Genomic DNA, 20,148 nt, shown 5'->3' on the forward strand with positions numbered 1-20,148 from the left:
ACCCTGCTATCTCCAATCACCCCCGCCCGCCTCCCCTACACCTCCTCCTCCTCCTTCTGTCGCCCCCCGGTTCCCCGCCGCGCCCAGAGTCTCCGGCTTCCAGGGGGCCGGGCCCACGCGGACAGCGCCTGCAAGGACAACAGATGGAGATGGAGCTCAAGCCGCTGGGCACACAGCCGAATTCTGGGGGAGGCTGAGGCAATGGCAACACCACGGCGGAGGCGGGCGGCGGCAACCAAAAGGCCCATGAAGGCCTTCATGGTGTTTTCCCATGGGCAGTGTCCAAGATGACCCAGGAGAACCCCAAGATGCACAACTTTGACATCAGCAACCGCCTGAGCCCCGAGGGGAAACTTAGTGGGAGATAAGCAAAGCGGCCATTCACCACAGAGGCCAAGCGGCTGCGGGCGCTACACAAGAAGAAACAGAGATTATAAATATCGACCTTGGGCGAAAACCAGGAAGCTCTTGAAGAAGGATAAGTACATGCAGCCTGGCGGGCTGCTGGCTCCCAGAGGCAACAGAATGGCCAGCGGGGTTGGGGTGGGCGCCGGGCTGGGGGCAGCTATGAACCAGCGCATGGACAGCTACACCCACGTGAATGGCTGGAGCAATGGCAGCTACAGCATGATGCAGGACCAGCTGGGCTGCCCGCAGCACCTGGGCCTCAACACGCATGGCGCGGCTCAGATGCAGCCCTTGCACCTCTATGATGTCAGGGCGCTGCCTACAACTCCATGACCAGTTCGCAGACCTACATGAACAGATCTCCCACCTACAGCATGTCCTACTCACAGCAGAGCACCCCTGGCATGGCACTAGGCTTCTTGGGCTAGGTGGTCAAGTCCAAGGCCAGCTCCAGCCCCTCCGTGGTTACCTCTTCCACTCCAGGGCGCCTGCCAGGCCGGGAACCTCCAGAACACGATCAGCGTGTACCTCACCAGCGCCAAGCCAACTGCTCATGTCGCAGCACTACCAGAGCAGCCCGGTGCCCAGCACGGCCATTAACAGCACACTGCCCCTCTCGCACATGTGAGGGGGGTCCACCAGACAGCGGACTGGAGAAGGATGGGGGGCGGGGTTAGAGGGGAGGTTGGAGGTGATAGTGAGGTTGGGAGTATGGGTGAAGACATTTTCAGAGGAAAAGGAAACAAACAAACAAAAACCCGGGAAATGGGAGGCGTACAAAAGTAGAGTGAGAAGGAAGCATGACGAAAAAAACAAGCGCATGCAACACAAATCCTGGTATGTGACAAAGAACATTTCATTACTCACAGCAAATGACGGCTTCAGAGGAGACCACCAATCCCTTCTACGCTCAATGCAAAACAATTTTTTCTGAAGAAAGCATATTTACTAGGTTGTTTCCATCTACTCAATGAAAAATTATTCAGCTGTCAAGAATGATATTATTCTATTTTAAACCAGGTGGTCCCAACTAGAAACCATTTTGCTCAGTGAAATGAGTCAATCACAAAAGAATAAATACCATATACTCTCTCTCATATAAGGAAGCCAACATGGAAAGGGTAACTCCAATAGTCCAATCTATACTGTTTTTTGAGTGTCTGTTTGTTCTTCTGGCTGTATCTCATATGTTTTGATGTTTCTATATTGGTTTGCTTGCTTCCAAATAATTCCTTTTCTCTAATAGAATTCATCAAGTGCCCATGAAGTATACAATGGCATCATAGTTCCTAAGAGAATTCTGTGTTTCCTTTTAGTTAAGCATGTGTTGCTTACTCAGAGGCACATTATTTTATCAAGGTGCTACAATTTGTTGTTGATGTTGTTATTGTTGCTATGATTGATGTGGCTGTTATGAAATAATGTCAATTCGAAAAATAGTAAAAAAAAAAAAAGTAATTTTCTTTGATGGTTTAATCATATTATGTCCCATTAATAGGAATATTTTCTTTTTTAAAAAATGATGAGTTCAAATTGTATGAAAGGGCCTTTCTTTGATGATGATGGTCATGGTTTTTATTTGCAAATTGTTATGATAATATTTTTGTTGTTTAGATAGGTATTAGAAAATGAATTAACCTTCCATTTAAGGGATATAAAATATATTGTCTTGATGTATTATCATTTTAAGTTTTGCCAGGCAAGACTTAACAACATTTTCTCAAGAATCTATCTTTGTTTATGTGTTAAGCTGCTTTATAATTTTACTTTGTATGTTGCTCCGATCATTTTTGGTATTTGAGGTATAATAATAATATATGTTAAATAAAAAAAAAGAAGCTAATGGGAACCAACATGACGTCTTGGATGCAAGAACCCAGACTGTGTGTGTCTAGGTGTGACTGATGTCCCTGAGTGGGGTGTGGAGGATGGAGTGCCCTGCCTTGAGTGCCTACCCAGCCGGGCTTCCTAAGGGACCCTGGACAACAGAGAATACTGGATAATGCAACACTGGGCTCAGCACTGAGTGACCCCCGTCACAAGCTTTGATTGGGTACAAGCACTGGTTTCTGCACTGGGAGTAAGTAAACTCGGTGCCAGAGCAGCAATGATTCAGCTGTTTGTCTTGGCCTGTGAAAACATCACACCAAGGACCCAGTGCAGAAGCCCAGGGGCTAAAAGTCCTTGCCTTGCAAGCACCAGGATCCCATATGGGCATGGTTTTGTGTCTCCACAGCCCCACTTGCCATCCAGCTCCCTGGTCTTGGACTGGGAAAGCAGTCAAGGCCAGTCCAAAGCCTTGGGACCCTGCACCTGTGTGAGAGACATGAGAGGTGCTCGTGCCTCCTGGCTTCAGATGGGGTCAGCTGCGGTGGTTGCGGCTGCTTTGGGAGTCAATGATCAGACAGAAGATCTGCCAGTCTCTCTTCCTCTCTGTACATCTGCCGTTCAAGAAAAATAAGTAGACTGAAAAAGATGGCCGACTGCAGAGAGCTGGTGTAGGGTGGAGTAGGGAAGGAGGGGAGCCGATCCAGCAGAGAAACAGGCCAGGAGGCGCGAAACTGTAGGAAGAAGAACGAGAAGGTCACTGGAGTTCACTAAAGCAAGAAGATCTACACAGCGTGAAGGAACAGCCGCAAAAAGTAGGAAAGAAAATACAGCACGCGGCGAGAAACCTGGTGAGTCACGATCCCAGGCAGGGGGAAGGCGGCAGAGGCTCAACCGCCCCAGGGAAAACAGAGGCGACTGGAAGGATAGGCGCCCACACCGACAGGGGCACCAGTCCCCTGGAAGGCAGGAGCCCCCAGAGGAGGCTACTGGACTGATCATTGGGTGCATTATCCCTGCAGAAGTGGAGGAAAAGCTGGGGAGATTTCCCAGAGGCTTGCCTACCCGCTGCTCAGCGGCTCTGGGAGAGTGCAGAGGGAACAGGAGCAGCACTGTGGGACTGGGGCTCAGAGATCCCCATATCGGCTCCGAGCTGTGGACTGGCTGCGGGAGAGTCAGTGGATCCTGTTGCTGGACTCGCCCAGAGCCCCAGAGGCTGGGCAACGCTCGACAGGGCCTCACGTCCTGGGCAGAGGAGCAGACTAGTGGGGGCACATCTCACCTAAAGGGCTCTGTGCCTCCAGAGATCCGCTTCCATCCTTGAGAGAGTGCAGCTGAGGAAGTGGCTTCTTCAGGGCGGAGTCCCCAGCTGGGCTCAGCTAGAGAGGCCAGACCGGAGCGGAGCGGGCTCAGCTGAACTGGCCGGACAGGTTTTCCCAGCAGGAGCCTGCTCGGAAAGACCTGCCTGTGGTGTTGCAGCCCTCAGTGGAGCAGCGCTTCCGAGTTTGGCACTGGGGCCGTGGAGATTTCCAACCCAGCACAGGCCGGGGTTGGGGATTTTAGGCTCCGAGCAGCAGGAGCCCTTGCTGTGCTAACCTCAAGCCCTGAAGGAGAGTCTCGGCTCAGCACTGAGGCAGAGACCCCCGCTGTATTAGCCTTGTGACCCAAAGACCAGGCGCGGCTCGGCAGAGTGAATCTGTAGGGCACTGCCTTTGAGAGGGAGCCACAGGGGAAGGGGCCTGGCACTAGGGCTGGCCCACAAAGCCTCCTGACCCAACTCGGGGCTGTGATCTACAGACCCTGAAAGCAGCTGGTGACTCAGGCAGTAAGCCCTGCTGGGCTCAGCCGGAGACCCCAAACCAGAGCCGGCTCAGCTGAATCACCGCTAAAATCTCAAAACAACAAGAAGTAAAAACACAATGAGGAGAAGTATCAGAAAAAGCAATGACCCAGAGGAAAGATCAAGCACTCCCTCCCAATACAACCAAAAACTAATCCCAATATCTGAGATGCAAGATGAAGACATAGAGGAACTATCAGATAAGGACTTTAAGAAGCTAATGATGAAATTCGTCAGAGAGAGTGAAAAGCGCTGGGAAGAGTCTAAGGCATTCGAAAACCATATCACTGCAGAAATAAATCAAGTCAAAAAGGGAATCCTTGATATAGAGAACAAAATTGAAAGCCTAACCAACAGAATGAACACAGCAGAAGACAGAATATCAGAATTGGAAGACAATCAGAATGAAAGGCAGCAGCTCATCAAACAGTTGGAGACAAATCTAGAGAAAGCCAATAGGTCCATACAGGAAATGAAAGACAACCTCAAAAAATCAAATATTAGAATAATAGGCCTTCCCGAAGGAGTGGAAAAGGAGACAGGCTTGCAACGAGTGCTCAATGAGATAATACAGGAGAACTTCCAGAATACTGGAAATATAAATCTAGCACAAATCCAGGAAGGACAAAGAACCCCCAGTAGATACGACCCAAACAAATCGTCTCCCAGACATGTGGTCCTCAAGCTACCTTCAAGTGAATACAAGGAAACCATTCTAAGACAAGTAAGAAAAAAGGATAAGATTACTTTCAGGGGAAGGGAAATCAGGATCACAGCCGACCTATCAGAAGAAACGCTCCAAGCAAGGAGAGAATGCGGTAAAACCTATCAAATCCTGAAACAAAACAACTGCCAACCAAGAATAATGTACCCAGCAAAGCTCTCATTTATATTTGAGAATGAAATCAAATACTTCAACAGTAAAGAGAAACTCGAAGAATACATCAACACGAAACCAGCTCTGGAAAATCTCCTCAGGAAGGTGCTAAACCCAGAAAGAAAAAATACAAACCAAAATCAAAGATGGCAAATGGGAAGACCTCCCCACTAAAATCCATACAAGAAAAGTCAACCAATCAAAAACTCTAATAGTCGCAAATACACACTTGCACACTTACACTCATGGCAGCCCAAAACCAATTCCTCTCAATATTATCTCTAAACACAAATGGCTTAAACTCACCAATCAAAAGGCATAGATTAACGGAATGGATCATCAAACAGCACCCAACTATATGTTGCCTACAAGAGACACATCTAACCAGAAAATCCTGTAAGAAATTTAAAGTGAAAGGATGGAAAAAGACTTTTCATGCCAATGGACGAGAAAAAAAGGCTGGTGTAGCTGTTCTAATCTCAGATGACCTAGACTTCAAGCTGACAGACATCAAAAAGGACAGAGAAGGACATTATATATTGGTGAAGGGACTGATCCATCAAGAAGTAATTACAATCGTGAACATATATGCACCTAATTCCAATGCGCCTAGCTTCGTGAAGCAACTACTTACAGACTTAAGGGGAGACATAGATACACACACAATAATAGTGGGCGATCTTAACACCCCACTAACAACTATAGACAGATCAACAAAACAAAAACTCAACAAAGAAACAACAGAGCTCGTACAAACATTAGAACAACTGGACTTGGTAGACATTTATAGAATTTTTTATCCTAAGACCACAGATTATACATTTTTTTCAGCAGTACATGGCACCTTCTCCAAGATCGACCACATGATAGGACACAAAGCAAACCTAAATAACTTCAAAAAGATAGAAATCATACCATGTACCCTCTCAGACCACCACGGAATGAAACTGGAAATCAGCAATTCAAAATGCCCAAGGAAATATAGAAACTCTTGGAGGTTGAACAATATGCTATTGAACGAACAATGGGTCAGGGAAGAAATTAAAGATGAGATCAAAAAATTTATGGAAACCAATGAAAACTCTGATACAACATTCCAAAACTTGTGGGACACTGCCAAAGCAGTGCTACGGGGTAAACTCATCGCAATTGGAGCTCATGTCAAGGCCCAAGAGAGGCGCCAAATACAGGAACTAACCACACACCTCCAGGAATTGGAAAAGCAGCAGCAGATGAGCCCCACACACAACAGGAAACAAGAAATCATCAAAACAAGGGAGGAAATCAACCAGATAGAAATAAAAAAAACCATACACAAAATCAACAAATCAAAAAGCTGGTTTTTTGAAAAGATAAACAAAATAGACACCCCGCTGGCCCGACTGACAAAGAAAAAACAAGAGAAAGCAAGAATTAACAGCATCAAAGATGAAAAAGGCAACATAACAACAGACATTACAACCATTAAGAACATAATCAGAAATTACTACAAAGCACTGTACTCCAACAAATCAGAAGACCACCAAGAAATGGAAAAGTTCTTAGACTCATACAACCTGCCAAAACTTAGCCCAGAGGCAACAATCAACCTGAACAAACCCATAACTGAAGCAGAGATTGAATCAGTGATTAAAGACCTCCCAACAAAGAAAAGCCCAGGCCCAGACGGCTTCACGCCAGAATTCTACAAAACATTCCGAACAGAACTAACCCCAATCCTCTACAAACTCTTCAAAACAATAGAAAAGGAAGCAACCCTTCCAAACTCATTCTATGAAGCCAACATTACCTTAATCCCAAAACCGGGCAGAGATCCTACAGAGAAGGAAAACTACAGACCTATCTCTTTGATGAACATTGATGCTAAGATTCTCAACAAAATCCTAGCCAACAGAATTCAAAAACACATCAGACAGATCATTCATCCAGATCAAGTAGGATTCATCCCTGGAATGCAGGGATGGTTCAACATTCGGAAATCCATAAATGTGATACACCACATCCAAAAACTGAAAAACAAGAATCACATGATAGTATCAATAGATGCAGAAAAAGCTTTCGACAAAATCCAGCACAACTTCCTGCTAAAGACCCTAACCAAGGTAGGCATAGATGGAAAAATCCACAACATAATCAAAGCAATATATGCAAAACCCAATGCCAGCATCATACTGAATGGAGAAAAACTGGAACCCTTCCCACTGAGATCTGGAACAAGATAGGGATGTCCGCTTTCTCCGCTGCTATTCAACATAGTTCTAGAGGTACTCGCTGAGGCCATAAGACAAGAAAAAGAAATCAAAGGAATCCAAATGGGAAATGAAGAAGTCAAGCTTTCACTATATGCAGATGACATGATTCTTTATATGGAAGAGCCAAAAGGCTCAACACAGAGACTACTAGAACTTATACGAGAGTTCGGTAGAGTGGCAGGGTACAAAATTAATGAACAAAAATCAACAGCCATAGTGTATGCTAACAGCCCCAAGTTGGAAAAAGATCTAACCAGCAAGATACCATTCAAAGTAACAAAGGAAAGCATGAAGTATCTGGGAATTAACCTAGCCAAAAATGTTGGAGACCTATTTGAGGAAAACTACAAACTACTTAAAAAAGAAATTGAACAAGATCTAGAAAGATGGAGTAACATCCCATGCTCCTGGATAGGTAAAATCAATATCATTAAAATGTCTATACTGCCAAAGGCAATATATACATTCAACGCAATCCCAATCAAATTGCCCAAAACATTCTTCACAGATCTGGAAACAATGATTCAAAGGTTCATCTGGAAACACAAAAAACCACGAATAGCTAGAACCATTCTCAAGAACAGGAAGTTAGCAGGGGGAATCACAGTCCCAGACCTCTGGACATACTATAGGGCAGTGGTTATCAAAACAGCCTGGTACTGGCAAAAAAATAGAGAAGAAGATCAATGGAGCAGAATAGAAACACCAGATGGGAACCCACACAGATACAGCCAAATAATCTTTGACAAAAAGACAAACGACAACCCAGGCAAATGGGAAGGTCTGTTCAATAAATGCTGTTGGGACAACTGGTTGATAGCCTGCAGAAACAAAAAGATAGACCCACATCTCTCACCATATACTAAGATCAAATCCAAATGGATAAAAGATTTAAACCTACATCCAGAAACCTTCAAACTTTTGGAAGCAAATGTTGGAAATACACTGGAACACTTAGGGGTAGGCCCTCACTTCCTAAAAAAGACTCCAAATGCAGTAGAAATCGAGACCAAAATAAACAAGTGGGACCTCATCAAACTAAGAAGCTTCTGTACAGCTAGAGAAACAATCAACAAAGTAAAAAGGCAACCCACAGAATGGGAGAAGATCTTCGCACACGACTTAGGTGATAGAGGGCTGATCTCCAGAATATACAAAGAGCTACAAAACAACCAAAATGTCAAAACAAACAAGCCACTCAAGAAATGGGCACGGGAAATGGGCAAACACTTCACAAAGGAACAAACCCAAATGGCAAATAAACATATGAAAAAATGCTCAAGTTCCCTGGCAATAAGGGAAATCCAAATTAAAATATCAATGAGGTACCACCTAACGCCAGTAAGACTGGCCCACATGAATAAAAGCACCAACGACACTTGTTGGCGAGGTTGCGGGGAAAAGGGAACCCTGCTGCACTGCTGGTGGGGCTGCAGGCTGGTACAGCCTCTATGGAAATCAGTATGGAGAACATTCAAACAACTCAAATACAACATACCGTATGACCCAGCAATAGCACTCCTAGGAATATATCCAGAACACTTGTTTTATGAGAAACCAACATGCACTCCTATGTTCATAGCAGCACAATCAGTAATTGCAAAAACATGGAAGCAGCCAAAATGCCCATCAACAGAGGATTGGATAAGAAAGCTATGGTTCATCTACTCCATGGAATACTACTCAGCTATTAAAAAAAACAAAATGCAGTTCTTTGTGGCCAACTGGGCCAAACTGGAAACCATAATGCTAAGGGAAATGAGCCAATCCCAAAAGGTTAAATACCACATGTTTGCCTTAATTTGATATGATGTTATGTATAACAAGTTATGTTATGAATGTTATATGTTGTGTATAAACCAAAATTGAAATGTCAATGAGGTGGTCACAGAAGGTGGATAAGAAATCGCATTTACTTTTACCATATTGGTTACTCATTACTATGTCAATTAATTCCATAATGATGTAAATTTTTGCAGATGGTATGTTGGAGCTTTTAATTGATCAGGATGATACTCTGCTGGCTCTGTCTTCAGACCAGAGAGGGTATACCTAAGAAGCCGTTGAACTTGACTAGACAATAAGATGCTGGACTCTATGTTTGGTATATGCTTGCAATGGGGGAATCTCAACTGAACTTGAACTGTGGTTATGCAACAAGGTGGAGGAATCCACCATGGTGGGCGGGTTTGGGGAGGGGTGGGGAGAATCCCAGTACCTATGAAACTGTGTCACATAATACAATGTAATTAATGAATTTAAAATAAAATTAAAAAAAAAAAAAAAAAGAAAAATAAGTAAATCTTTTTTTTTTTTTTTTTTTTAAAGATTTATTTTATTTTTATTACAAAGTCAGATATACTGAGAGGAGGAGAGATAGAGAGGAAGTGGAGCTGCCGGGATTAGAACCAGCAGCCATATGGGATCAAGGCGAGGACCTTAGCCACTAGGCCACACTGCCGAGCCCAAGAAAAATAAGTAAATCTTAAAAAAGAGAAAAATTCTCACTTTCCTATAGCCCTTGAACCTTTTTACCCTAATTAACTATGTAAAGATTGTCAAAACTATAATAATATTAATAGAAACATTCCCCAGTATATTAAAAAAAGAGAGAAAAATTTAATGTGGTGGGCACAAAAGATCACCACAGAGCCCTTGGCACTTGCTCTCTGTTTAGTCCACATTTTCTTTCTGTGTTCAATAGAACGGCCTTGTCTCTGCTGCCTCGGGGGAAGCGCATCTCCCCAGGTCCGCTGTGCAGGCTGTCCTCCAGGTGACCAACGTGTGAGCCTGTTGTTCTGGAAGGTCTTCAGGTGAGCCTGCTCTCCTTCAGTGCGTTGATGGTCACGTAATGGGGTGATAGACGCTGGGAGTGTTTCCTGGTGTCACCTCAAAGATTGGAATGTACTGGGTGGGATCCAAACTTCACCCCAGGGCTGAAGAGGGAACTGAACCTAGATGACAGGTGGAGGAGGGTGGAAACTTGAACTTCAGTCTAAATCATGGGATTATCAAAATGACTCCATGCAAGCCCTTCCCAGGTGATCTGATTATGTTAATAGGCTCCAGGGAACACATTCCAATCCAATGAGTTCACTGTTGACAGGCCCTGGGGGTTTCTCAAATGAACTCACAGGGCAATATCTCTTTCTACACAAACTACCTCAAGAGAAAAATACCGGGGATGGGGGTGAAGCTATTCGCAGCACAGGGATGAAAGGCATAAACAGATGCAGGGAGAGGGACACCCCCAGGTCTGCTTTGGATGGTGCCTAAGAGTGACCAATCAGAAGAGCAACTGCATGTGGGATGAGTCTAGGCGGCAGTTAGGCTGTCAGTTGACAGGAAGCACCGCCTCTTCCGCTAAGCCCTGCCCACCTCAGATACTTAAGGCCCTTGCCAAGGCAATGAGCTGGGATTCTCTCTGAGGAAAGTGAACTGCAGAGCCGGTTTCTGCGCTGCACAGCTTCCCAGAGCATCCTGCGAGCATCCTGCAACTTTGAATCGTGACACGGATCGACAGAGCACTTGGGTGAGTGGGCCTGTCTTTTGTGTTCTGCATATTCCCGCGTTTTTGAGAGAGGCTCTCCAGTAAGCCTCAACCAAATAACAACACACACAAAACCACACCCAAACACACAACCAACACACACACACAACCAAAACAAACACACAGTCAACAAACACACACACACACATACACACACATACACACACACATACACAGCCTGTCTGTATCCCACCACAGCCCAAAACCGGTAGCCACAGGCTCAAAAATCTTTTCACGCCCCTTACTTGTAGATTTGAACACAGGCCGGGGAATTGCAGCTTACTTCCTATAATGTCTTTCTCAATGAAAACTAGGAATCACTCTAGTTTTTCTGAAGGCTCATCCAGGCCTGACTCCCCAGATATTACAACAGAATCACCAACAGGATATTTCGAATATCCCAGTGACGCCAACACTGTGCGAACACCCTCCACAGGGAGCACAAACCGTGACGCCAATTCCCTAATGGCTTCACGCCACAGGTAATTGGCACCAACACAACCATTCTCATCGATGTATCATACTTTATCTTTTGGAATCTCCTCCCCTAGGACAACCAATAGTGCATTATCATTCCGAGGTTACAATGTGGCACCTAGCTACTCCCAAACTATGACCACACCCCTTCAGCCTGAGTCAGACAACCCACGCCATAGGATTCCTGCCAACTCAGGGAACTTAAGATCTCCCAGTCCCATGTGCCTCACTCTCTCTTCCTTCTCGTCCTGCTCCTTGAGTAGCAGTTGTATCATTGTGGGGGAATCAGCCCCCCTGAATGAGGGAGCTCCTAGTGTGGCAGGAAATTCACCCTGTTCCTCCCCCATGAACCCTCTCCCACCACTGTCTCCTCAGTCTCCCAGCTACTCGCCTACCGTCCCGAGATGTCCCCGTCAGGACACCAAGCAGAGGCAGTTCTGCCTTGAGGAGAGGCAGGCTCAGTGGGAGCAGTAGACTTGGCCCTCATGTCTTCCATGGAGGAGACTGGGGTTCCATCTGAATGTTCTTCTGAAGGCTCACCAGAGACTGACTCCACGGTCTTCAACCCACCTGAATCCCCTCACAATCCTTTCTTGAATCCCAGCAACCCCTTCACCATTCCAGATTCCCCCATGGGAAATCCCACATCTGCTACCATTTCCCTAATGGCTTCACACCACCCGTCATTGTCACCAACACGACCAAGCACATCTATACAAAATTTTCCCCTTCTGGTACCTCCTCCCCTAGGACAACCAATTCTGCAGTGTCATCCGGTAGCCATAACGTGGCACCTAGCTACTCTCCAACTATGCCCACACCCCTTCAGCCTGAGTCAGACAACCCATGCCATAGGATTCCTGCCAACACAGGGAACTTAATATCTCCCAGTCCCATGTGCCTCACTCTCTCTTCCATCTCGTCCTGTTCCTTGAGTAGCAGTTGTATCATTGTGGGGGAATCAGCCCCCCTGAATGAGGGAGCTCCTAGTGTGGCAGGAAATTCACCCTGTTCCTCCCCCATGAACCCTCTCCCACCACTGTCTCCTCAGTCTCCCAGCTACTCGCCTACCGTCCCGAGATGTCCCCGTCAGGACACCAAGCAGAGGCAGTTCTGCCTTGAGGAGAGGCAGGCTCAGTGGGAGCAGTAGACTTGGCCCTCATGTCTTCCATGGAGGAGACTGGGATTCCATCTGAATGTTTTTCTGAGGGCACACCAGAGACTGACTCCACAGACTTCACACCACCTGAATGCCCTCAGTATTCCCCCTTGGTTCCCAGCAACACCTTCGCTGTGCGAGTATCCTCCACAGAGAGCCACACATGTGTCACCATTTCCCCAATGGCTTCACACCACCCATCATTGTCATCAACACCACCATACCCATTGATACATCATTCTTCCGCTTCTGGCACCTCCTTCCCTAGGACACCCAATTCTGCAGTGTCATTCCCAGGGCCATACTCTGAGTCCTCAGGGGTCTCCACTATGTACCACATGTTCACCCTTCCCTCAACGTGCAGCCCAACCTCTACCCAAGGGGAATTTCCCAGCTCCCAAGAGCAGTTGTGCAATGACTTGGATAATCTGAGCAACATCACACATGACTCACTTGGGGATGCCCAGACCAACCGAGAGCACCCCATCCAGTCTTCCGTCCCCTCAACCCAACCCCACAGATTCTCTCCCGTGGCACCTAGCTACTCCCCAACTGTGACCACACCCCTTCAGCCTGAGTCAGACAACCCATGCCATAGGATTCCTGCCAACTCAGGGAACTTAAGATCTCCCAGTCCCATGTGCCTCACTCTCCCTTCCATCTCGTCCTGTTCCTTGAGTAGCAGTTGTATCATTGTGGGGGAATCAGCCCCCCTGAATGAGGGAGCTCCTAGTGTGGCAGGAAATTCACCCTGTTCCTCCCCCATGAACCCTCTCCCACCACTGTCTCCTCAGTCTCCCAGCTACTCGCCTACTGTCCCGAGATGTCCCCGTCAGGACACCAAGCAGAGGCAGTTCTGCCTTGAGGAGAGGCCAGGCTCAGTGGGAGCAGTAGACTTGGCCCTCATGTCTTCCATGGAGGAGACTGGGGTTCCACCTGAATGTTCTTCTGAAGGCACACTAGAGCCTCACTCCCTGGTGTTTACTTCTGCCTCCTCTGACTATGCCCCCTCATGTTCCAGTGCCCCATCTTCATTTGAACCCCGTTGTTCCTCTCCTTTTGCTCCTGGTCCATCACTGCCATCCCTCCTTCTATCTCCCATTTCACACTGCTCTACCCCAAGTGACTGTATGTTTAAGGAGAAGTTTGCTCTCCTGTCTCAGGGACCTGCTCTTTTCTCAGGCTTTTCAGATGGTTCTTCCACTATCCCCACTATCCCAGCATTCCCAAACCTTAATCCCCTTGCTGTTTCAACTAGCTATGCCCCAACAGTCCATGGATTTCCACCTGAGTCAGACCACCAGTTTCACGGATCTGCTTTTGAGTCAGGGCCTTCAAGAACTCCCTGTCCTGTGTCCCTCAGTGTCTCTTCTATCTCGTCCTCTTCATTGCCCACCAACATGACAGATGAGGGGGAGTCAGCCCTCCAGACTCAGGGAATTTCTGGTGTTTCCAGAACTTCACAATGTTCCTCTCCCCCGACTGTCATCACATCACACCCATCTCTCCGTCTTTCCTCCAACTCCTCTTGCACTTGCCCCACTGGCCCCACAATTCTGGGTGAATCAGCCCTGCTGAACTCAAGAAGACTCAGTTCTGCAGGAATTTTAGGCCCCTCCTCCCCATTGTCTGCCCTCACATCTCCAGCTCTCAGAGAATCTTCCATGTCCCTTAGCAACTCCCCAAGTGACCCCATGTGGACCATGGCTTCCAACCTCCAGGCACAGGCTACACTCGCCTCTCCTCATTTCCCAAGGGAGAATGCCCACCTGACAGGGCCGATACCTGCACCCCTGCAGGCCACTCTCACTTGCTTTGCCACATCCACTCCTTCTTACCCCAGAGTCCCTGGAGACTCTGCCATGCCCCACCTCTATGCTCAGATTCATCCATCTCATGGATTGCTTCTTGAGAGAGCCACACACACCCACAACCCCAATCCCAGTGTTCCCTGCAACAGAGACCATTTCAGTGGTCGCCCTCACACTCACAACTGCCCTGCCACTTGTTACTGTCATGGGGTGGCTCGCAGAAGAGGTGCTGGTAGCAGGCACCCTCATCACCCTGGCCGCTATGCTCCTTGAGCACCCAGGGTCATCTCCCTAGCTAATGGCTGCCAGTGCCCATGCAGCCAGCAAGCCCCAGCTGCCTTCATGCCTGCAGGCTACCCTGCCAGTGTCATGGCTGGCTTTATCCTCTTTGGCTGGCACTGACACTGAAGGAGGAGCTCCAGCAGAAGATCTCTGCTTGAGAAAGATGATCCTGTCCCCACTTATCATGCTTCTTTCATTTACATGATGTATGTTTCCTTTCTGGCTTCAGCAGAAATGACAGAGTTCACAACATTCCAATCCTGTTCTTGCTGTCATTGGGCAAGACTCTATTGGGTCCTGTGGTGTGATCATGTTAAGTTCTGTTTTGAATTACACCTGTGCCAGGTGACTAGTACTCTTGGGGTTCTCGTGGATGATTTTTGTGTAAATTGATGAGGAAGTCTGTGCATTGATTTCCTCTGTGCAGACTGATACCGTCTTGCAGTTTTTGTCTTTTATGGATGGATATGTTAGATTCATTGGGTTTGTGATGCTAAATCCACTTTGAAATTGGAGGTCATATCCTAGACGGTCTTGCTTTACCTCTGCATGCCGTACAGAGGAGCGCTACACACTGATTCTGATTTGGAAGTCCTGATTGCCAGCAGTGCAGAGGAGCTCGTGCTGAAAGACCTCTCAACCCCAAACTACAGAAACATTTGGTGTATATGTTGGCATGATTACAGAGAAAGATACCCACCCCTCTCTAAGGTCTGGCGATCTAAGTATCCATCTTGAAATTCCTTCAGAGTAGAATGAGTTTTTCATCTCAGAATCAAGGAGATATGACGGAATAAGACATGACTTGCAAATTTGTTTTCTGAATAATTAACTGAGAACTTAAGAATTTAACCTTTCTGTATGAACAACCTAGGAAAACGTTGACAAAAGTATCCAATGTTTCCTACAGATTTTAAGACTTGAGTACATGTATGGGAAACATGTATCTCTTAGATTTATGCATTTGAATGATATATGCACTAAGAGTAAAAAATGATAGATCAACATGGTATATTTTCAGTTATGAATTTAATCAAACAGATGTAGAAGCTAAATTTGATTTGATATTGAATGTGTAACACACAAGTATATTGTTTCCCCAGTAAACTAGATCACGAATGTGTAAATGACCTAAAAACATTTTGAATTCTTTCTACCATATGTCCAAAACAGCCTATATGTCACATGAATTACAAACATATTGAGCTATGTAGCAGTTTTAATTTATGAGTGTTCTTTTTTCAGCCAATTAGAATGTGTTCCTTCAATAAATTTTACCTTGTAGGAACACAGTAAGCACACATACAATACACATGATATGACAGAACAAATACTTTTTGTAGTATATATATTTTTAAGTCTTTAGTTCTTTAGCTGATGTTTGAAAATGACCACCAGTTGACACTGCTTTTATTAATGTGAATTAGCCCTATTTAAATGGTTGTGTGTTTTGAAGATGAGTACAGAACTGCAATTCACAAACACTTTAAGCATCCATGACTGAAGCATAAACTCATGAGCCAACAACAGGAGGGAAGCATTGACTCCATAGAGCGTTTTGAATGCAGCTGTAGGCTTTTAAAGCCACTTGCAGGATTTTGACCTCAGCGCCTTTGCTTTTTTTATTAAGACAGTAACTAAAACTGGTAGCAATGCATGATTGTCAGACTTTTTGACATTTGGACATTTGTATCAGAATGTTTCATATTAGTATAAGTTCAAATGTGCCCCCACCTGGCATCTGGGCAGTACCTTTGGTATAATCCCAACTGCCTGTTTGTGAATTTTCTCGACGGGCTGGGAAATACAGCCTTGGGTTGTACTTGGCCTTGTCTTACAACTTTTGTTAAAGTTTGATTGCAAACTTTGTGATTTTTTTTTTTCTGGCTAGCTTGCATAATATTTTTAGTTGTCTTAAGCTGAATAGAATTATTTTGAAAATATTCAGTTATTTGAAAGAGAGAGATTTCTCTCATAGGCTGGTTCACTCTTCAGATGCTTACTACAGTGAGAGTTGCTCCTAGCTGGGAGCAGGGATGGTAGGGACCCATAGATTGGAGCGGGACTGGCTGCCTCCCAGAGGGTACATTAGCAGGAAGCTGGAATTAGGCCTGCACCAGGAGCATAGCCCAGTTCCTCTGATTTGGATGCACATATCAAATGGCACCATAACTTCTGTGCCAAATGCCTACCATTGCTCCGACCCTCACATTAGCCAAATGCATACATGTTTGTCATGCTATTGGTAGTGACTTTTCCATGTAATGAATGTGCTTGCCTTTTGCCAGTTTGGGCATTATATTTCTTTAAAGGTGATCTGTCAGCTTTTGAATTTGTTTTGTAAATGCAGTCTTTATTTGCACTTGTGGAAAATATTTACATTTATCATGCTTTTTTCTGAGTTGTTCTCTACTATGTGTTTAAACTGTCATGTCCATTTAACACATTTGATCGATTGTTTTGGTGATTTCATTTTTTTCTAAAACATAATGTTTGCAAAAATTGTCCTACATTTCTGTACTATCATTTGAAATATCATATTTATTTAAATCTTTATTCATAGCAAATTAGCAGGTTTTGGCTATCCAAAAAATAAGGGCCTAGATAAAGCATAAAAGATTGTCTTTTTTCATTATTATTTTTTGATGATATTGACAGAGTTGTTCAGGGTGGAAAGTCTCAACTGTTAGGGGAAAGTGGGTGATACCATTGTTTCCAGATTTTCTTTTTCTTCTTGCTGCATCTGGCAGTAGAGAGCAGACCATGGGATAAGCCACACCCAGCCTCCTAAATGCCTTAGAACTCAGGGATGGGTAGCAGCCACCGTATGTCACCCAAGGGTCCCTGATGTGGTCCCTTCATACCTTGTCTCAGAAATGCTCTAGGTAAAACCAACTCATCCATGTCACATGCAAAAGAAATTTATGACCTCAAGTCTCACATCAATCATGAAACAAAGCATACTTCTTTTCTTAAAAAATATTTTTCTTTGATTTTTAAATTATATGTTACAGTTTCATTTAGACTGTGATTGTCCTCTGCCAAACTTCCACCTCCTGACAGATTTCCCCCGTTTTACTACAATGGTGTAGTCCTTCAGAAGGAATCACAATTCTATCAGTCTCTTATTTAAGTGCACCCCGACATTGTTGGTACAGGCAATGTCAGACAGTCCGGCATCTCATTGTCTACACATGTCCAACAGTTTCACTGGAAATCCATGTCTCGTTTGGAAGCAGGAATGCATGGTTACTCAGTGGCATGTTTTTTCATGGTGCTGTTATTTGTTGTTGTTGTTATTTGTTGTGCCTGGTGTTCTAGCTCATACCAATTGTTGACTTGTTTCATGACTTCTGAATTATGGAAATGTATAGTGATGTAGTACTGGGCTCTACCATATCCAGATGCGGGGGTATAATGCAAAGTAAATTTCAACCTATGATTTTCAGTTGGTTGTGGCTGTACTGCTTAGGCTCCTCCCATGGTGTTTTGGTAGATAGGTTGGGTGTTACTCAGTTCAGATCCTTTCACGTGTAGGCTTGTCCACTGTCAGGGTAAGGTCATAGTTCTTCTGCAGCTCAGTATTTGCTAAGTGAGTGCTTTATAATAGTGTTCAAACAGTTTTCAGAAGGTATCACCTTTTTTTAAACTTTCTAAAAAATGATGAAAATCTCAGTTTGGAAACATTTTATTGAGACATTGATTAAAAGTTCTGAAAATGATCCCTTCCTTTAAATACATTAACATACCACCAAGCAGCCTCTTACAAACTCCAGAGATCTGTGCGTGTGTTCCCTAATATTTAGATCTCGTCAGAGCTTGCTAAACATGATCTCAACAATCTGAAATAGTCATCAAGGACTTTTATTTTAGAAAGAGGCAGCTCTGGACTGAAATACAATTCAAAAAAAATACTGAATTAGATATTTGTGGAAGCACTATGTTTGCTTCAGTAAACGTAAAAGAAATAGCACCACTTGGTCAAGTTAGTTTTCAATTTTAGAAAACTAACACTTTAACAATATTCATTACACCCTACCATGCTGTTGAGTGTAATAATATTCATACTACCACCCATGGGCCCAGCTCCTCCTCCCACTTCCCCACCAGCACCAGAGTCTGGAACCAGGGGACTGGCCTGCCCCTCCCGCACTCCTGCTCCTGCCTTTTCCCTGTCCTGCCCTGTTGTTTCAACCTTTTTTTCTCCAGGGGAGGGATGTTAGGGGGGTAAACTAATAAACATCTCTAAAGGAGGGGAAAAAAAGAAGAGCAAAAAGCCTAAAAAAAAAAAAAAACTAACTTGTAACGAGTTCACAGCAATAAGCCTTTTCTTAAATGATTTTTTACTGTTATTAGAAAGTCAAATATACAGAGAGGAGGAGAGACAGGAGAAGATATTCCACCTGATGATACACTCCCCAAGTGACTGCAATGGCACAGCCAGTGCTGTACCGATCTGAAGCCAGGAGCCAGGAACCTCCTCCAGCTCTCCCACACGGGTACAGCGTCCCAAATCTTTGGGCCATTCTCCACTACCTTCTCAGGCCACAAGCAGGGAGCTTGATGGGAAATGAAGCTGCTGGAATTAGAACTGGCCCCCATATGGGATCCTGGCACATTCAGGGCAAGGACCTTAGCTGCTAGGCCATGCTGCCTGGCCCAGCAATAAGCTTTTTCTCTCAAAATTTTAAATTGACCTGGGTTAGCATAACTTTTCAGTTACTAATTTCAAGCAAGGATTACATTGCTGAGCTTGGTTCCAAAATGGGTGTGCGTGTGTGTGTGTGTGGTGCCACACAGAGTGTGCCTCAACATTTGTCTCTTGAAAAAGTTTGAAATTGTCATCATGTGTTATTATCTATGTTTATTGATCAAAACATGTTTTTGATCTTGTTAATTAACTTTTAGAGTCCTTGTTAGAGCGTTCTTTCCTTGTTTCAAATGTACAGCTGACTTCACTCCTTTGGTAAATGTTTTTAGAGTTTTTATTTGACAGTTTTCACTTTACAATGATATGTGATTAATCTGGTGTTTCCAACCCCTTTCTTCACCCCTCCTCTTGTCTCTCTCTTTCTGACACTGAGGACTCAGAGTGCACAGTTTGATCTCCAGACCTTAACAGTGTGGCTAAATTGTTGCCCTAATCATCTCCTCATGGACATCACCTTAAAACTGTCAGGATGTGTCCATGACTACAAATTTCTAGCTCACTGCATTAAAGAATTGAGGGATAGAATTGAACATCCCCTGGGCTGACACCCCAAGGCTGCCTCTGTGGCCCACTTCAACCAGGGCCCAGGGGAAGAGTAGTGAGCTAGACAACAGGAGACCTGTTCATGTGTCTTTATCCAGTAACCTGGTCTCAGGGAGACCCAGCAAGGCCAGTCCACCCTCAAGTCACACCTGCTTGCAACTTGGGAGGCCAGAAGACTGGACAACCAGCTACCAATCATAGAAGTGGCTTTCAAAGCATCTTATCAGCTCTGCCAAGAGCCAGGCCACTAGGAATGGGACTTTACTGGGGCTCAAAAAATCCCTGGATCAACCATGGTTGGCCACCAGCTAGAAAGCCCTTCACTCTGCCCAGCCCCTGAAGTGTTCATTGCCATGGAGAAACAGCCTACAGTCAACAGCATTACAGGTAAAGCTGTATATTCCATTCAGA

General features: G+C 45.1%; 1 pseudogene; it reads left to right on the forward strand.

The window, feature by feature from the left end:
• Positions 1–243: 243 nt before the first annotated feature.
• On the forward strand, positions 244–1,036 carry LOC131482919 (transcription factor SOX-2-like; annotated as a pseudogene).
• Positions 1,037–20,148: the final 19,112 nt, after the last annotated feature.

This window comes from Ochotona princeps, chromosome 21 (assembly GCF_030435755.1).
Source record: "Ochotona princeps isolate mOchPri1 chromosome 21, mOchPri1.hap1, whole genome shotgun sequence".
Taxonomy (NCBI): Eukaryota; Metazoa; Chordata; class Mammalia; order Lagomorpha; family Ochotonidae; genus Ochotona; species Ochotona princeps.